Here is a 21,476-nt window from a genome sequence, read left to right on the forward strand (position 1 = left end):
GACAACATATGGTACATGACGCATTGTCTCACCTGAGTTAAACTATGCCAAAAGTTTTAATGACAAGTACTGTAAGAGATGGAAACTGCCCAAACTTGTTCTTTGATGCAGGTCAAAGGTCACAATATAGGTCAGAATGACCAAAATTTGATATAACTAAATACCTCACCAAAGTGATCCTATGTCCTTATACAAGTATGCAAATCCAGTGACAACTAGTTTCAGAGATGGAGTCTGCACAATTTTTTTTTTAATGTAGGTAAAAAGTAAAAATGAAGGGCAAAGTTACCTACATTCTAAACATGTGACACAACCTTACCTACATCTACCCATCACTCAAGTATGAAGTTTCAGAGACAAATAGTGTAGGAGATGAACCCCGGACAACATGGTGAAAATGTAGGTCATAGTAACCTACTTTTTGTAATGACACACTGCATCACTTATCTCTATCCATCACTCAAGTGTGAAGTTCAAGTGACAAGTAGTGTAGGAGATGGAGCCTGGATAAGATAAAGTATGACAAGATGGACACAAATTTTTACAATATATTGAACGAACTAAGTTAAATTCTAAATTCTACTTAATACCATCCAAAAATCCTCATATAATGTCATACCAGATTCTCTCTACTTTTCAAATTTGAAATAAACAAGGAAATATGTAGCTAAATATATTTTTGCTACAAAAGAAAAATACATATATATATAGATAAACGCCTATGTGATAAAACACTACTTACTGTATTTATCTAGTAATAAGCCCAGCAGACCAACATATGAGCAGTTACTGTTGGGCTTATTGTAAGAAAATGACAATTCCTTTAGCATTTTTACTGCACTGATGTACATACATGGGTGGACTTCTTACCAGACATTGGCTTCAAAACCAAATAAATAGGTTTATTTGAGCTGTTCTATGAATTGCTCTTATTCAAATTCAATTTTGCTAGAAAGTGAATCCAAGAGTGACAATTGGTAACAATTAGACACACCAGAAGGAATGACAGTTCTGAGAAATGTCTGTAAATCAGGGAGGGTTGACAAGTCAGGGGGACACATGTAACGCAGGGACAGTTGAGAGGTCAGGAAGACACTTGTAAAATAGGGACAGTTGAGAGGCCAGGGAGACACTTGTAAAAAAGGGACAGTTGAGAGGCCAGGGAGACACTTGTAAAACAGGGAGGAATGACATGTCAGGGAGACACCTGTAAACCAGGAAGGGTTGACGGGTCAGGTTAACACCTGTAAAACAGGGAGGGTTCACAGGTCAGGGTAACACCTGTAATACAGGGAGGGCTGACAGGTCAGGGAGACACATGTAAACCAGGGAGGGTTCACAGGTCAGGGTAACACCTGTAATACAGGGAGGGCTGACAGGTCAGGGAGACACCTGTGAAATAGGGAGGGTTGATAGGTGGAAACTGACCATGAACTTTAACATATAAAGGTAGCAGGTTAATTCAGTAGGATTCAAACATCAAATTTCAGCATGACATATAAGTGTTACTTTTTAGATGAATTAAACACTTGAGGAAAATTACTGCTGTATATTATAATTAAAAGCTTATGTAGATGTAAAGTAGTCCTCAATATCAAATTCAGTATACTTTAATTTTAATCTGTGTATCATAATTACAAGCTTAACAGCTGTATATTAGCTATCAAGGTCAAACAAGTTGTATTATAATTCTACATGCCCTTGTTATGATACCAGGGACATGCCATAGATCAATATATTTCCAAAACCACAGACGTGACTCAGGTCAAGGTGGGCACTGTCACAACAACTTAGTGAGTTATTCCTTGTACTAGGTTGTCTGACGTACTTCTACAAGATGATTAACATGTACAGCCAAAAATAACAAGTAAAACACCTTCAATTTCAAAGAGTATTTAAATCTGGGGATTAAAATCGAAATCTGTTTAAATACTTAAACTTTCAACTGAGATGATTATGGACAGATTAAAATGCTGACCATAAACTGTCACTAATTGCGTGCGAGATTCTTGTAATTATTTCACCGTATAATCAGTGTCTTTTTGATTTTTGATGTATTTTTTAGTACCTATATATGTAGTCTAGCCTATGTAGCTGTTTGATGTTTGGTTAGAAGTAGTACCTATATAATCCTACCTGGTATTTATGTACTATAGATGAGGTAGCTGTTAAAAGCTGACCAATACCTGGGGTTAATAAATAATGAAGGTAATTGAAGTGGAAGAATGAGTGGACAATAGAATAAGGCTTTAGGGAGGAGTAAGAGAGGAATTTAGGGGTGGCTGATAGTGGAGAACTTGATATTGTATAACCAACCAGAAAAATAACATGTTCAATTGTATCATAAGGTTTTAATGAACAGCGATTTACAAATAAAGATGTGTGTAAGTCACTATTTCATCTGTCATTCTGTCAATTGTGTCATCAGATTTACCTTTAACTCCATACAGGATGATTATCTCTCAACCAAACATTTTACACACTATAATCGTGGGATTATATCTATCCACGACTGAGATAATTATGTAGGGATTAACCACTCTTATTTAACTTGTGATGAAGCATTTTGGGGCTACAAGAAAATCATGAACTTTAGAATTGATTTCATCTTTTGTTCTGGAGATTTAAAGGGGGCTTGTAAAGAAGTCACCGGTGATGTACAGAACTGGTAATCTTTATGTTAGTCATACCTATTGTCACAGAGTAATGGCGAGAGGATTGGTCTTACCTGTGGTGACTACTTACAGAGGCTTTGAGGGATAAAGAAACAAGAAGAGTAGGTGGAGAGGACAAGTGGTCCAGTGTACTGGGTTATTAAGAGGGAGGAGTCAGCATAGGGGTTATGTAGTCATTGTGTAATTGGTAACATTGCAGCGATCGTATCAAACACGTAGGAACACTGCTCATCAAAACTTACCATAATATTTTGGCACTTATTCTTTTGCATTTGTAATAAACAATAAAATAAATATCATTTATATTTTCCCATTATCATACCTTGGAAATAACTAACTAATCAAATTATTTTATTAAGTTAGGTTACTTCATCAAACAATCCATCGGAGTCTCTTGATTAAGAATTAAATAATTTAAAAAAACAGCAGGTTGGGATACACATGTTGAGGGTTAAAAAAATAAGACAAATAAAGGATAAAAGAATTGATTACAAGATAACAACAAGCTTTAAGATAAATGTGTTATAGACTTCTACAAGGAGATAACAAGTCTAGTATTGTCAACATGTGATATTCTGTCTAAATCTCCATTTCTTTTACTATCTCTGAAAAAACACTGTAAAACACCACAAGTGTGAATACACACCTGGGTGAAACACCACAAGTGTGAACACTCACCTGGGTGAAACACCACAAGTGTGAACACTCACCTGGGTGAAACACCACAAGTGTGAACACATACCTGGGTGAAACACAACAAGTGTGAAAACATACCTGGGTGAAACACAACAAGTGTGAACACATACCAGAGTAAAACAGATTTGCAACTCTATGACCAGAGATTAAAGTTTCATATCTTTGAACTAGTTCACAAAAGGTTGGTAACATGCCAAGGGACAAGTTCAAAATTAATCAACTATCTTTGAACTAGTTCACAGAAGGCTGGTAACATATCAAGGGACTGGTTCAGAATTAACCAAGTATCTTTGAACTAGTGCATAGAAGGCTGGAAACATATCAAGGGACTGGTTCAGAATTGACCAACTATCTTTGAACTAGTTTACAGAACATACAACAAAGTAATTAAGATTAATATCAACCATCATCTTAAACAATATAATGCTGACAACAACAAAACTTATCTAATTTATTCAAGGTTTTGTGACTTCTTCAAATATTATTGACAAAGGAATTAAGCCTACGCAAACTGATGTTTACTCCAATATCTTCTTTCATGTATGTTTTTCTAGTTGTAAGGCGCTGAAATGAAGTATGCAAGCCCTTTGTCCTGATATGACGTAGGACACGCTAGGTCAATTTTGAGACGCTAGGAAATACCCGATTTCAAAATAAACAACTCCGCCTCTTTATGCCTATTGGTTGGTCTAAAAGTAGTTCCCTTGCCACGATACAGCTGATAGTGGGTACATTAGTGGGACACCTTGACTTCTACATGAATGAGTAGGGCTCACCTCTATACTCTATGTAGTATTTGACACAAATCTTGAAGCTTTATCTGTGGGTGGAATCCTACCAGGACACAATTTTACGCCACACAAACACATCTTTCATGATCAGGATATCAAATAGTTTTTTTTAAATGTTTTAAAATTCATCTAAGAAAAAATCATTTATGAACACCCACCACATTAAGACAGGAAAGATGATGATCAGAATATTTAGTAAGCTGATTAGACAATTACACCAAGACTGAAATGTGGACGAGTGCAGCATCAATGATTGTTTATTCTTCAATTAACAATACATACATTAATTTAAAAACAATGAGCAGTAGGTGCCCTCCAAAATTCAGAAACTGGTACTCCTAACTAATACATAGCAATACATAGTAATCAAAATTCTGAAATCAATTATTTTTAATAAATACATAGTTACAGGAATGAAAATAAACTATAATTAATCTTTAATAAAAAATTTAATTAAAAAACAGAAAATACTGATTTATCAAAAATTACCAAAAATTGAAAAACGTAAAAAAAAATTTTCTGTATCTCTCAAAAAAGCGCAGATGTTGTAATGCGGATAAGCTCAGTTGAATGCAAAATTGATTACTCTTAAACAATTCTGAATTAAGTGTTGTGAAAACAAATTTAATATATTCACAGACAATGCACTTAATTGTGGCAATTTTTATATCTCAATATATGTCTCAAGGTCATATATTACAGTGGTATATATTTACATAACAAACATCATATACAAATAGTGATAGATTCATAATCATGATGTTCTACATTGTGAACAGAAAGTATGCTTTGACATGTTGTTCACAGCAGACAGATAATGTGGTGGAGGGAGGAGGGAGGGGGGGAATTGGACAAAAAGTGAAAGTAGAGTTATTGAATGTTAAGAATGTTTGGTGGTCAGGGTTGGCTAAAAGTCTACAACAAGGAAGTATGTGATTGTATGAGAAAACCTGAAGGACATTACTTTCTTGAGCCAATCCCATGTAAATGTAATAAAACTGTACTTTCTCAACAGGTGAAGGTGACAAGCTTCTTTTTTACAGGTAGGGAAATTCCGAGAAAAGAGATAACACCTATCTGTACAGGTTCTGGGCACGTTTACCTGAGGGAATGTTCTATCACTATACTGTAACGCTGTAATTAATTCTAGGTGATAGTAATAAACATTTCCAAGAAGTAATTAGGATTTTTTGTGTGAGGCTTTGCATATCAAGTGTCTGTTGAACTAACACGCAAATTATTTTATGTCTGTTTCAGTAACTCATTAAATACATAAATGTTCCAGAGGAAAATAGGCTGCTGAAATTAAACCAAATTTCTGATTTCATGTATCAAAGAGAAACAAAAGGAATATATCTTTAATTTTGATAAATTAATTAGATAATTACTGCAGTTTACATGGGTCATGAATTGCACATCTGTAAAAGACGTTTTGCTAATCAATGCTAAATATGTTAATCATTCTACACTGGCTAGTGTAGGCATAGTCAAAATTTCCACAAAATACTCATCAAATTAGGTCATAGCTCTTGAAAATCAATAGAAATCTTTTGCATAATTTCCAACCTGAACATGACTCAGGATAAAGGAAGCTAAAATTGGAAAAGAGGAAGATATGAGACTTGTCTTCATGAGAGACCTCTTCAGTGAGAGCCTAGGGCTTTACTGATCATCAGTAACTGACTGGTCTGACTGCATATATCCTGATTATTCAACACAGTGTTGGCAGGTTTGTGCAATAAATAAGATAGCACTCTCTCTAAGAGTTCTAATTTGAAAGAACTTAAATAATAGAAAACTGATGAGAACAATGGCTTTGAATTGAAGGAATGGATTTTTAGATTTCGTAAACGATGTAGAGTTCTATGTAATCAAGTTTTATTGAGTATTAACCATTACGGCAGTACATCGATCTTTCATACAATAGATGAGGCTTATTTTTTGGTAAATTTTAATGAAAGTATACTGCATCCATGAAAACTTTTTATATTCCATGGATACTGGAGAAATGTTCTGTAGTATGCTTCTACATACTGGTATTGTGACAAGACCACACAAAAAAGTTGACAAAAAAGTTCTACCAATTTAACCAAGTGATGACCTGACTATTTGTACCCAGAGACCTGACTTAGAGAAAGTCCCCTATCCACCCACAGATCGGCCCCCAATAACACACATGAATTAACGTTTTTACAGGTATCCCAGCTGGTTACCGTTAACAACAGTTGCTAACCATCCCACTTTCCCAGTACCTAGTAACCCTATTCTGTGATGACATGGTCTGTGTCATGTCATGCTTCAGTTTTTATTTAATCTTTATTGTTTAAATGTTTTGTTATCATAAATCATGCAATAGCCATGAAAGTACCAACATTAGCTTTTCCTTGATCTCGCTCATATCTGGACTTCTTTCTCAAGTTTCATGGGACGTAGAGTTTAACAATTACCAACCAGTTACACTTTACAAATAAGCTCACACGATAACTGGAACTGATATGAACAGTGCTAGTGTCGTAACTACAACTTATCCGACAGCTAATTCACAGTTGTGCAGTCATCGGTACAAGTACCCGATCATTTCTGCACCCTGGAAGTAAAAGTCTGTCACCTGAAGTGGTTTCAAGGCAACGTCTCCAGTAAAGGAGTGTTTCTTTTCTGATAAATGGGAGTGTCATCGAAACACACGAGAGGTTTATCAGAAAGTTCAACAGGAGATTCAATTATATCTTCACTGCACCAGACGTAGAAATTTAAAAGTTTTCGGTGAATATGATAAACGGATATTGTTAAATTAACAGTCAGATCAGTACCCTATGCTGAATCTCATTATCAATAGATTTATCTATAATTATAATATTGAATTTTACTTTAAAAACATGAATACTCTTTTAGATAAACAGGGAATTTAATTCAATGGCAAGGTTAAACTCACTTTTTAATATAATTGTATCGTCTTTCTGTCAACTCTAAAACAACCTATTCCTGTTTCTTTAAGTAGACAGGCAGTCCAAATAATTTAAAAAAAAAACTTTCAATAGTCAGAAATTTATCAAAAATGTTTCAAAGCTTTGTCTCAAAAATATCCGTCAGAAACATATATATTTGATATATCTCTACGTATAATGAATAATTTGAGGTATGTAAATATTCATTTTGTCAATTAAGTATGACAGAAGTAGTCTAGAATGAAGTTATGAAGGATTCTTCAAGTGAGTACTACATCCGCTGATGAACCAGGCCAAATGTTGCCTCCAGTGAAGGCCTTCTGTGTGATGTCACAATTGAAATGATCAGTGCAGCCTCTGCAGGTGTGAAATCTGTCTCTCGCGTGCCTTAAATACTAATGAGCAACCAGGTAAGCACAAAGGTAAAATGCATTGTGGCGTGCGTGTAACTGGAGGTAACCCCTGTAAATTGGGTGCATTCCAGATTGTGCTTACTCACACACACACAGAGGTTATGTAATGTCAGGCGCGGTGTGATGTAACACAGCGACCTATTACACAAACCAATGATATCACAGACACAACAAACAAAACAGAACACTGTGATTTGTCAATGGATCTGTCATTGAGTAAAACACATCCATCAACAATCCCTCAATACACAAAATGGCTGATGTCATTGTGCCAATTTGTGGTAGCAGACCACACGAAAAACAAGATGGCTGCAGATGGCTGCAGATGGCAGTCAGCGGTAGGGTCAGTGCCCTCTGTCAAACACACAGTTATATAAGGAGCAGCACAGTCAAACTGTTGGCTTATGATGCTGTTCTTGATCAGGCCAACAGATGTCAGTGCGACTGAGATGTTTTCCCTTTTTTTTCATAGCTTTTTCTGTCAGCCACAGTGACAGAAGCATGTGGAGCCTAGATTTGATGCAGATGTGTGATGACATATGTTGTACTTGTTCTATGAGAAAACTAACATCATTGTGTTATAGTGATTACCTGTGTGTCCTCATTGTTCTGACGGTCAACTTTACAGATAACAATGTCAAAACACAGGTTATTTGTTAGTGATAGCCAACCATCTGTTATCACAAACTCTCCCAATTCATTTATTAAAGACCAAAAATTAATATTGGAGTTTGGAAAAATACAATACCGATAGATATCATGATATCTCACATTCACCAATGGTGCAATAGCAAAACCCAAGCATCAGTAAACTATGTTATGTTACACCGATATTTAGTTTGATTTATTGAATTTAATTCAATTCTTTGAGCCATCCTTACTCCTCTGACGTATAACTACCAAAATTATCCTTCAATAAGCCCATGGGGTCAAAGACTGTGACTCAATATAAGGAGGAGGGCTTATTGGCAATTCTCATGAAAATGCAACATATGTTGGTAGGCTTATTGCCAAACATGGACATCATCGATGGTAAACAGGGAATTTCACCATAGATCAATATCATACAAGTTCAGTAAAAGAATGATTAAGAAAAATTGATTCAACAGGATATCTAGTTAGGAAATATTTCTTGTGTCGACAGGTTTCCAGTTTAGGCAGGTTTGATAGGTATCTGTATCAAAACATTCTGTGCGAGATGATTTCTGTGTTGAATTTTAACATGAGAGTGCCAGAAATGTAACATTTTCACAAAAAAATGTGCAAAATGAAAATAAAGTTATTCACTGTCTACAATACTAAATTCCAGATCTATCATTAAGTAGACAAATCCAAGCGGTAGATATAATTCCTAATGCTATAATCTTTATCTGAACCTGAAGACAAACTATTATTCTACTTAAAAGTATATTCTTTCCATTCTACTTGGATAAACTTATCTTTCAATTTCCTAGCTCTGAGGGCATATATTACTGGAAAGATTAACTGATGATTTATAATCCACCTTAATAAGGAATAATACTGGTAAACACCTGTAGGTATGTCTTCAGTCAAAACATAAACTTCTCTCTAATGAGCAGGTCAACAGTCGACCACATTTTGGATTTAAATTTCACAAACATTTATTCTGTTGACAGTCAAAACAATTCCACAGGAGTCAATAAGGTCGTTAGGGTTAAAACTCAGGTAAATATCTTAATCACAATGAAGTCTATACCTGGATGCCCTGATAAATACAGCACATGCACCGCTGGCCAAAGGTGACCACAGTCACGGACATAAAAAGCAGGAACAATGCGATGGTGAATTTTATCTTGTGATCTTGTAATCGGAGGTGAGGGATGCGTCTCGACCCTCAATGGCCATGTCTACTATTGAATGTTCTGGTGTTTGGTGTTCAATTAAGTGTTAAGGCTTGTATTTTTGTCACATAGCGGCCCAGGTATTGTGTGCACACCCAGACGTTTTTAACAGATTATAATAGCTGAAAATATTAGACATTGTGAGCAAGTTGGAGGAAAATGCTGAATTGTGTCTAGCAGCCAAACCTTTCAGGTATCATTTATACACAGACAATAGAAATGGGAGTGTGTTTAATGTTACCATACATAGTTACCAAAGGGAGAGGTGACACAGATTTGATACACATAAATAATCATTATCAACCTAGTCACCAAAACACCACTGTGATCAGAGATTTTCACTAACCACTCAATCATAACATATCATATAGACAAGATCTCTATACAGCCATATCTTATATACATTTGTCTGTATCCATTTACACAGACGTCCATGTGAATCAGGACATTTGGTGTGTTTGACCTCCTTATCTAAGTTCATTAGTTATTTACAAGAAGCTTGATAATCAAGAAATGCATCAAAACTTAAATTCTATCGATGATAACAATTACCCGCGTATACAAAATGTCATTCCTGAATCGTTTGTTCATTTCCCTATGAAGAATACTGGTCATTTTGAAGCTGGGTCTCATTGTAGTAGGTGGTGACTACTTCACTGAACAACATACTGGAGGCCCGTCACATACCATCAAGTGTAATTTTAGTAAAGTGCCTAGTCCAAGGACACAACCAAAACAGCAAAGCTAAGATCCATTTCTCACCTTCCTGAGAAATCAATCAGATGTCCTGATAGATGATTCCTAAATGGAGAAACATCCAAAGTGGTAACCATATACGTATATGGCGAAGATTGCTACATATATGAAATTAAACGGGAGATGCGTGGGCCTTAACAGTCACTTGATCTCTATAAATGCTGTCTTTGTACTTGAAAATGGCACAGAAATTATCTTGTTAACAAATTAAGATAACTTGAACTACATTGTACACATCATACCAATATAGACTGTGTATCATATTAAATGCCATCCCGTGTTAAGAATTCTTACCATGTTTGAATTACGAGGAACTACACTACAAATGTAGTTTTCCTATATAATTATGCTAAAGTACAACATCTCCCCAGGAGGAATGCAAGGCCTTGATGTTACCAAAATCATAACGTTGGCAAAGCACCCAAGACCATTCCATTCATGAAAAGTACCTGATTCTACAAATGGTTCTTGTAAATTAGTCAATATGATGCCTTTTGGCCACACCCATCAGCCCTTGAAAGTCAGCCTGGATCAAGATGTTAAAACTATCTAATCATCATCCATTACTAGTAATTGTAAGAAAGTTTGAATAACTCTGTATTTCAACAGAAATTAAACAAATTCTGCTCAAAAAGAAATTCCCTATATAATAAACTATATCTCTATATAACAAATGTGAGACCCTGTGGTTATGAAACTCATAATAAGCATCTTAAGACCCTTCCATCCCTAAGGAGTATTTGATTCCACTATATCTGGGTTTTGAGAAGAAGATGTTTGAAATTTGATTTACCAGTTTGACCCCTCCGCTCGCATCCCTTGGGGATAGAGACCAAATAATTAACAATTTTGGTACACATTTAGGTGTGCAAAGTTTATGCAAACAATGAAATTGATTCAGGGGTTCTCCAGAAGAAGTTGAAAATGTGACACATGACACTGGACAAAAGCCAACAGCAAAAGGCCATCATGAGACTTTTTTGAACTATCAGCATGAAAATCAGATACATTTAACCAGCCTCCAACACTTAAATACATAGTTAACTATCTTTATTAAGAAGGTCTAGTTAATCATCATCACTGAAACAAACAGGTCCCCATGTATAATGTCACAAAACAGATATTAAAGTAGACCTTATAGTTCATTAACAGGGAAATAACCAGATACTGAGAGTGTTAAATGGGATTAACACTACAAGGATCACAGAAAGGTCAGCACAAAAGGTCACTTCAACATGACAATACCTTTACATCAAATACACATCTCTAGTAATAAACACTCAACAAACATGTTTATACAAGGTACTAAATATTCTGAAAATCATTAGTTTCTCACTATTACACACCAAATGTTACTACTATGTTAACAAGAGCTCATAACTGTTTGTGACCTATAAATTAGTTAACTGGTATGATTTACTACGTAGACTGTCGTGATAACAATACTGCTCATTTCTAATATTACTAAAGTATCCTAGCATGGTCACATAAATTATTTTCATTCTGATTTGCTGATCACCATATTTCTATTTTGGATAATTTGAAGTTAAACATAAATCAGAGTTCCTATTTCAGTTGTCTAATATATTACCTTATACAAGTAAAACAGTAATTATCATCCCATGTTTCAATAGATAACTGTAAAACCACAGTATCAGCGTCCTCAACTTGATAAATCATAATAAGGACAATTTTATGATATAATTAAAAAAAAATTCATTTAGCAAACACAGAACATCTGTTGTATATCATATCATCTCCTAACTCCAAACTTTTCCTAAACTATAAGCTCTCCACATTTGTAAACCTTCAAAACCTTTTTTAAACTTTAACCTCTCAAAACTCCTAGCTTCTCTGCACCTATAACCTCTCCTAAATCAAACCTCTCCTAATGTAAAGCCTCTCCAAACTCAAAATTTTCCAATCCAGAAATTCTACTAATTGATGTCTTCTGTCAGTGAATTACTTCTACCCCTGAACCTCTCCTACCCCATAGCTTCCAAACTAAAAGTCTTTCCTACATTAGACCTTCTCTTTTCCATGAAATCCAAACCTAGAACCATTTTGTCCTCACCCAGAACCTCTCCTTATCCAGAATCCCCGCTTTCCCATAACTTCCAAGCTGAGAACCCTTCTTACCCGAAACCCATTCTGTCCGATAATCACCTAACATAGAACTATATCTATAACAAAACGTGATGTCCAGAGAAGTATTCAGAGGTGGTCTTTGGTCAGGTAAGTTTCACTACATTTTAGACTTTGAAGTGTTTGAAGTTGGTTGCCATCAAGCATATACAGACCGTATCTGTTTAACCTGCCAGAAGGACAACTATTGTCTCCTAGTCATATCTATACATACAATGTATTTTAGTGTATCAGCCGCTTACTTCTAGTTTCATATGAAACTCGTTCTCTCAAACAACAATAACAACAATCCTTAGATAAAACAATGCCCATTATCTAAGCCTAGTTCTGGTTGAAGATCAATGGAAAAGGTCATGACCTATGATCTGTTAATTGGTTGGTCGATAGAGATCTGGGCCTATTATAGTGCCAATTACAGGGAAGATAATTGGTGCTTTGTCACAGTTTATTCCTTCAGTTTATCAGTCTATCACATAAACACACAGGACTGTTACATTTCCGCTACACTTGTTTGTCATTTAAATAGAAAAAAGGGTTCTGATCACGAGTTTCAAAACTGTCATTTAACCCATATTATACCTATGTTTGACAAGGATCCGAAAAGCAAGAGTCAGTCATATGATGGCCTGTGAATATCGCCTGATAAAAGTCATCATGACAACTGAATGCGTCTTCTTTACCTTTCCACCTGGGTGTTCTATAATCGGCCATAGCCTGAGAAAAAATATAGCAAATGCCAGTTTTGTTTCAAAAATGGAGTTATAACATTTCAGTAGTTTACAGATGTACTCATGTGGGAAAACTACTGACTCTGAGACCATGGTCGTCTTTTTACCTTCCTGTTAAAATCACATCAAAGAAATGCCAGCCATTCCACCATAGAAATGAGTGATGACACTAGATACCAGACAAAAACAGATTGTAACGGTCACTACTCACGACATCTTTAGCTTTATCAGAAAACCACTGTCGTATCTATATGACAAACGGTCACTAACTAGTTTAAGTTTCATTTCTCATGGAACATTCTTCACAGGACATTTCAGTTTTTGAATGTCTTTATGATGTGTGTAATGTACAGTTACAGTGAATGATTATTTCCAGCTAATCATTGCTTTTACAATATCTTTTTGACTTTTGGTTTGTTATTTTATTTTTCTAAATATGTCCCTTGACATTTTTTAATTTGATAACTATAATTTCATGATGCTCAACATCATAAATCATGATCGTATTCAGATTAATGGCCTTTCAGGGGTGACAGGATTCAGGCCTATTGACCACAGTAACAGTAGACTGATTGTTAACAACAGTGATGGTAGACCGACTGTTGACCACAGTAACAGTAGACTGATTGTTAACAACAGTGATGGTAGACCGACTGTTGACCACAGTAACAGTAGACTGATTGTTAACAACAGTAACAGTAGACCGACTGTTGACCACAGTAACAGTAGACTGATTGTTAACTACAGTGATGGTAGACCGACTGTTGACCACAGTAACAGTAGACTGATTGTTAACTACAGTGATGGTAGACCGACTGTTGACCACAGTAACAGTAGACTGATTGTTAACAACAGTGATGGTAGACCGACTGTTGACCACAGTGGTGGACTATTGACCACAGTAACAGTAGACTGATTGTTAACAACAGTGATGGTAGACCGACTGTTGACCACAGTAACAGTAGACTGATTGTTAACAACAGTGATGGTAGACCGACTGTTGACCACAGTAACAGTAGACTGATTGTTAACAACAGTGATGGTAGACCGACTGTTGACCACAGTAACAGTAGACTGATTGTTAACTACAGTGATGGTAGACCGACTGTTGACCACAGTGATGGTAGACCGACTATTGACCACAGTAACAGTAGACTGATTGTTAACAACAGTGATGGTAGACCGACTGTTGACCACAGTGATGGTAGACCGACTGTTGACCACAGTAATGGTAGACCGACTGTTGACCACAGTAACAGTAGACTGATTGTTAACTACAGTGATGGTAGACCAACTGTTGACCACAGTAACAGTAGACTGATTGTTAACAACAGTAACAGTAGACCGACTGTTGACCACAGAAACAGTAGACTGATTGTTAACAACAGTGATGGTAGACCGACTGTTGACCACAGTAACAGTAGACTGATTGTTAACAACAGTGATGGTAGACCGACTGTTGACCACAGTAACAGTAGACTGATTGTTAACAACAGTGATGGTAGACCGACTGTTGACCACAGTAACAGTAGACTGATTGTTAACAACAGTGATGGTAGACCGACTGTTGACCACAGTAACAGTAGACTGATTGTTAACAACAGTGATGGTAGACCGACTGTTGACCACAGTGGTGGTAGACCGACTGTTAATGGTAGACCGACTGTTGACCACAGTAACAGTAAACTGATTGTTAACTACAGTGATGGTAGACCAACTGTTGACCACAGTAACAGTAGACTGATTGTTGACAACAGTGATGGTAGACCGACTGTTGACCACAGTAACAGTAGACTGATTGTTAACAACAGTGATGGTAGACCGACTGTTGACCACAGTAACAGTAGACTGATTGTTAACAACAGTGATGGTAGACCGACTGTTGACCACAGTAACAGTAGACTGATTGTTAACAACAGTGATGGTAGACCGACTGTTGACCACAGTAACAGTAGACTGATTGTTAACAACAGTGATGGTAGACCGACTGTTGACCACAGTAACAGTAGACTGATTGTTAACAACAGTGATGGTAGACCGACTGTTGACCACAGTAACAGTAGACTGATTGTTAACAACAGTGATGGTAGACCGACTGTTGACCACAGTAACAGTAGACTGATTGTTAACAACAGTGATGGTAGACCGACTGTTGACCACAGTGATGGTAGACCGACTGTTGACCACAGTAATGGTAGACCGACTGTTGACCACAGTAACAGTAGACTGATTGTTAACAACAGTGATGGTAGACCAACTGTTGACCACAGTAACAGTAGACTGATTGTTAACAACAGTGATGGTAGACCGACTGTTGACCACAGTAACAGTAGACTGATTGTTAACAACAGTGATGGTAGACCGACTGTTGACCACAGTAACAGTAGACTGATTGTTAACTACAGTGATGGTAGACCGACTGTTGACCACAGTAACAGTAGACTGATTGTTAACAACAGTGATGGTAGACCGACTGTTGACCACAGTAACAGTAGACTGATTGTTAACAACAGTGATGGTAGACCGACTGTTGACCACAGTAACAGTAGAGATTGTTAACAACAGTGATGGTAGACCGACTGTTGACCACAGTGGTGGTAGAAAGATTGTTAACAACAGTGATGGTAGACCGACTGTTGACCACAGTAACAGTAGACTGATTGTTAACAACAGTGATGGTAGACCGACTGTTGACCACAGTAACAGTAGACTGATTGTTAACAACAGTGATGGTAGACCGACTGTTGACCACAGTAACAGTAGACTGATTGTTAACAACAGTGATGGTAGACCGACTGTTGACCACCACTGAGTTAACAACAGTGATGGTAGACCGACTGTTGACCACAGTGGTGGTAGACCGACTGTTGACCACACTCATGGTAGACAGACTGTTGACCACAGTAACAGTAAACTGTTGTTAACCACAGTGGTAGACCAACTGTTGACCACAGTAACAGTAGACTGATTGTTAACAACAGTGATGGTAGACCGACTGTTGACCACAGTAACAGTAGACTGATTGTTAACAACAGTGATGGTAGACCGACTGTTGACCACAGTAACAGTAGACTGATTGTTAACAACAGTGATGGTAGACCGACTGTTGACCACAGTGGTGGTAGAAAGATTGTTAACAACAGTGATGGTAGAACGACTGTTGACCACAGTGGTGGTAGAAAGATTGTTAACAACAGTGATGGTAGACCGACTGTTTAACAACATTGTTAACTACAGTGATGGTAGACCAACTGTTGACCACAGTAACAGTAGACTGATTGTTGACAACAGTGATGGTAGACCGACTGTTGACCACAGTAACAGTAGACTGATTGTTAACAACAGTGATGGTAGACCGACTGTTGACCACAGTAACAGTAGACTGATTGTTAACAACAGTGATGGTAGACCGACTGTTGACCACAGTGGTGGTAGAAAGATTGTTAACAACAGTGATGGTAGACCGACTGTTGACCACAGTGGTGGTAGAAAGATTGTTAACAACAGTGATGGTAGACCGACTGTTGACCACAGTGGTGGTAGAAAGATTGTTAACAACAGTGATGGTAGAACGACTGTTGACCACAGTGGTGGTAGAAAGATTGTTAACAACAGTGATGGTAGACCGACTGTTGACCACAGTGGTGGTAGAAAGATTGTTAACAACAGTGATGGTAGACCGACTGTTGACCACAGTGATAGTAGACCGAGTGTTGACCACAGTAATGGTAGACAAACTGTTGACCAGAGTAATGGTAGACTAACTGTTGACCACAGTAATGGTAGACTAACTGTTGACCACAGTAATGGTAGACTAACTGTTGACCAGAGTAATGGTAGACTAACTGTTGACTTGAGTAATGGTAGACTAACTGTTGACCAGAGTAATGGTAGACTAACTGTTGACTTGAGTAATGGTAGACTAACTGTTGACCAGAGTAATGGTAGACTAACTGTTGACCAGAGTAATAATAGACTAACTGTTGACCAGAGTAATGGTAGACTAATTGTTGACCACAGTAATGGTAGACTAACTGTTGACCAGAGTAATGGTAGACTAACTGTTGACCAGAGTAATGGTAGACTAACTGTTGACTTGAGTAATGGTAGACTAACTGTTGACCAGAGTAATGGTAGACTAACTGTTGACCACAGAAACGGTTGACCAACCAAACTATGACACAGAGGTCGGCAAAAACATTATTACCTAAAAAATAGATGTCAGCCAATATGAGTATTTCAAGGTTTAGAGGTCAGTCAATCAGAGTTACCCAATACATGGAGGTCAACCAATCAGAATAGAAAACCTGACAGAAGGTATTTTTACTACACCTGCTCTACTTACAAATATCAATGAAATCTTCAATACATAATGATATAAAATCACAGCTACTTCAAACAAGAAAGAACACTCTGCATTCCAATACATGATTATACTGAACTGCTAATAGTGATAGGATTTTTAAGGATATCATTTCAAATGAATTTATCAAATTCCATTTATCACAGTCAGACTATTGAAAAATTGCTGTCCCTAATCGAAGCTATCATTATGCTTTGGACCATGAAAGAACAATTACTTGTTGGATAAGGTTGGTTAGTCTCACAGCTGCGTTGCACTTGAGTGGAGACGCGTGGGGACGTACGCAGAACTCGTACTTACGTAGGTAAGTGTGACAACAATGTCAGATGGAGGCTTACATCCAGATGCAGACCAACAAATGACAGCCATAATTACAAACACCATCAACCCCTCTTCAGGTGAAAGTAACATGATTGTAATCAGATCTCTATAATCTGTCCAATTTCTGTTTGAAATGTTATAACATTGCTTAACCTGAGTGCTTTTATGAGATTTTTAACAAATAAAATTGGATGATTGCTCTGTTTTTCTACTGAAATACCTCAAGTGTATTTCATTTAATATCTTGTGTATTTTCTGAAGGTACATTACAATTAATATTTCAGATAACAAGTAGCTATGAATAAAAAACGAAAGTGACTATGGCCTGAGGCAATATTTTTTTTCTATCACAATGACATGCATTAAGTGCTTTCACCTAAATGCTAGTTATGAAGCTAACATCTGCTGGTGGTATACAGTTGGGTACTGCACCACAGACCTATACCAGAGATCTACTTCTACAAGCCAGTGTAACAATGATAAACATGCCTGATTAAATACCCTATCACTACCATGTCCAAACTCACTGATGGACACTGCGATACAGTGAATTAACTTATTTATATGGAAATAGCAACAAAAAAAATGCATTTACCAACAAAGCACATGTAGAAATGGAACTCAAGTTTATTTCGAAGAATCAAATTACGACGTAGACTATCCAAAAAACATTCCTTGAAGAAAGATCTTTGTAATTACTATATAGCTTGTTGAGTTCATAGTTACTATATGTTTGATATTAAAAAATTGTACTTTTAAGTTAAGCTACCTGTAGATCCTATCTTTTCGTGAAGATCAAACCAAAGGCAGATCATTCGGTTACATTATCTGCTTGGACTGTATAATACCCTTAGCTAGTGCAGTTTTCCTTTTGTATGTCACCCAATCAGCACATCCACAAAAGACTATGTGAAGACTCCTACTTTTCTTGAAGGTGGAGTCCATCATTGATGACTAGGTAACTCCGTGTGTGTCTACAGTTTGTAGAACCAGAAGTTTGAATCCTATCTTCTTGATTGGTACAAGTGCTACACTGCTAATCAGTTCTCTCTTGACCTACAACAATCATTTAATAAAATGTATCAGGTATCTTGATTTTCTGGTGGGTTTAATTTTTGTGTCAAAGAAGTATTGGCAAGAGCTGGGAAGTTAAGACCAGTCGTATAGGTGTTGATAAAACAGTTAGGACAGAGAGTTAGATGTTGTACTTCCGACAGACTAGAGTCTGTAAGAAAGTATCAAATAAAATCCAAGAAATGTTACTACTTTTCCTGGTTCAAATTTTTGCAGTTAACCAATAATTTAAAACCAAATGATATATTTCTCTACAAAAATATGGAAAAGATCACAATTTTGTTCATTCTGTCCTCAACAATACAGAGAAAATAAAGAACCTTTTGTTAATGCTTACCCATTCAGTAACAAGGCCACACAATAAAATTGATACTTCATCCAGTAACATTAAATCTGCCTAGTACATAGGGTCAAACCTGCCTTAAAGGCCAAATGTATATAACAAATACCTGTCTATAAAGGTCACCTGTGTAAAGGCCACCAATATAAAACAAATACCTGTCTATAAAGCTTACCTGTATACAGGCCACCAATATAAAACAAATACCTGTCTTTAAAGGTCACCTGTACATAACAAATAATTGTCTTTAATAGCTGCTGACTCCAGGTCCCATGCAGTACAAATAAAAATGTAGTGGTTGAACCTCTGTAAAAGGGTCACCTGCTTAAAAAGGCCAGTGGTCTCTGCTCCCTGGAGTGGCTTTTATAGACAAATGTGACTGTATATGGAAATATACCCTAAAACAGGTTTGAAAGATTTAATACCTTGTATCAAATATGTGTAACATTGTGTAACATCAATTACTTTTTCTTCAACTAAGATATCAAAGAAGATAGAATGTTGCATTGTTAAAGGAAAAACTAAGGGTTCATAAGCACCATCATTATATCAAATTAATACAAGTTTGGGATTTTAGAAAGCAAGTGCACAAAGGTACCTGATTGAGGTATGAGAAAGTCTGGATGCAGATGAGATAGAGATAAACAATAAAATAGAGATAAATCATGATGACCTATGGCAGGTAAGTGGGAAATGTAGACAGTGAAACAGGATACCTCAGGTAGGACATAGGAAACTGATACTGTGATCAGTTACTGGAGCCTGACCATAGCTGGACATGAGTGATAGCTGAAGATGTCACCAAGATCTTGAGCGTAACAGAACAAGTCTGATGGATGTCCGTGACACCTCTGTCCTGTCAGAATGTGATTACCTATGTGATAAGGTTCTGAGCATGCATTTAATCTCAGCTGACTGGTAACTCACTACTGTCTGGATAATGACCTCCAGTTGAGTTCAGCAGTCCCTCTACATCTGACCTTCACATAGAGAGATGAAGCTGGCTGTGTTTCTACCAAAATGCTTCAGATAGCAGCACTGATGTAAAACTGTGACAACAATTCCTCTGTCTTGAGCTGGAACTGTAACCTAGACAGGTGATAGGCCAAAATAATACCTAACATTTTCGATCAAGGTGACAGGTCTGATTAATACCCAATAAATCAGACCTAGTCTACAGAAGGGTGATGATTTTAACTAAAACCCATTACTTGTGATATATATAGCCAACAGACAATTGATGGGTCTACTTGATACTTGAAACTTTATGTATTAATCTATAGACAGGTATCAGGTCTAATTCATACCCTGTTAATTTTTTCAACCCCTACCAGAGTTGTCGTTCCTCAACAGTCACAACACACCTCTGTAAATGGCTGATGGACTACCAATAGTTGACCTCGTGGCCAGGGTCAAAGTTTGACGAAGGACAAATTTATGGCGGCATCTCTGACAACACTGACGATGGACACAGCTGTAGACTGTTTTGCATGCCATCGCCCTGCATAAAAAAGTGCTTTTTTAGACATTAGGTGCCAATATCGCAACCAAACTACCATCAGTTAATCATTGATATCAACATATGCACATGTATCTCGAGAACATGTTGAAAGTTTAAAAGTGAAAGTACAAAATTTAAACACGACGGTTGGTGACCGTTTACGCAGAATTAATCTTCTGCCATTTAATCCATAACATTTATAACTATATAAACAAATGTAGTCATTTTCTACATGAATAAACAATAATACAAATAACAAAACAGTAAGAAAATGATGAAATATTTTACTATTGGACACAAATACATTTTCAAGAATTTTGAAATAGTGTGAGCCATTTACAGAGGTTGTTTTTGGGGAACAGCAATGCACTCTGGGAGAGATTGTCATTACCCTAGTCTACAGACTGGTGATAGGTCTAATTAATACCTAATACTTTAAACCTAGTCTACAGACTGGTGATAGGTCTAATTAATACCCGATACTTTAGACCTAGTCTACAGACAGGTAATAGGTCTAATTAATACCTGATACTTTAGACCTAGTCTACAGACAGGTGATAGGTCTAATTAATACCTGATACTTTAAACCTAGTCTACAGACTGGTGATAGGTCTAATTAATACCCGATACTTTAGACCTAGTCTACAGACAGGTGATAGGTCTAATTAATACCTGATACTTTAGACCTAGTCTACAGACAGGTGATTGGTCTAATTAATACCTGGTACTTTAGACCTAGTCTACAGACAGGTGATAGGTCTAATTAATACCTGATACTTTAGACCTAGTCTACAGACAGGTGATTGGTCTAATTAATACCTGGTACTTTAGACCTAGTCTACAGACAGGTGATAGGTCTAATTAAT

Source organism: Ylistrum balloti, unplaced genomic scaffold (assembly GCF_031769215.1).
Source record: "Ylistrum balloti isolate Yb309-2 unplaced genomic scaffold, AGI_CSIRO_Ybal_v1 Utg371136, whole genome shotgun sequence".
Classification (NCBI taxonomy): Eukaryota; Metazoa; Mollusca; class Bivalvia; order Pectinida; family Pectinidae; genus Ylistrum; species Ylistrum balloti.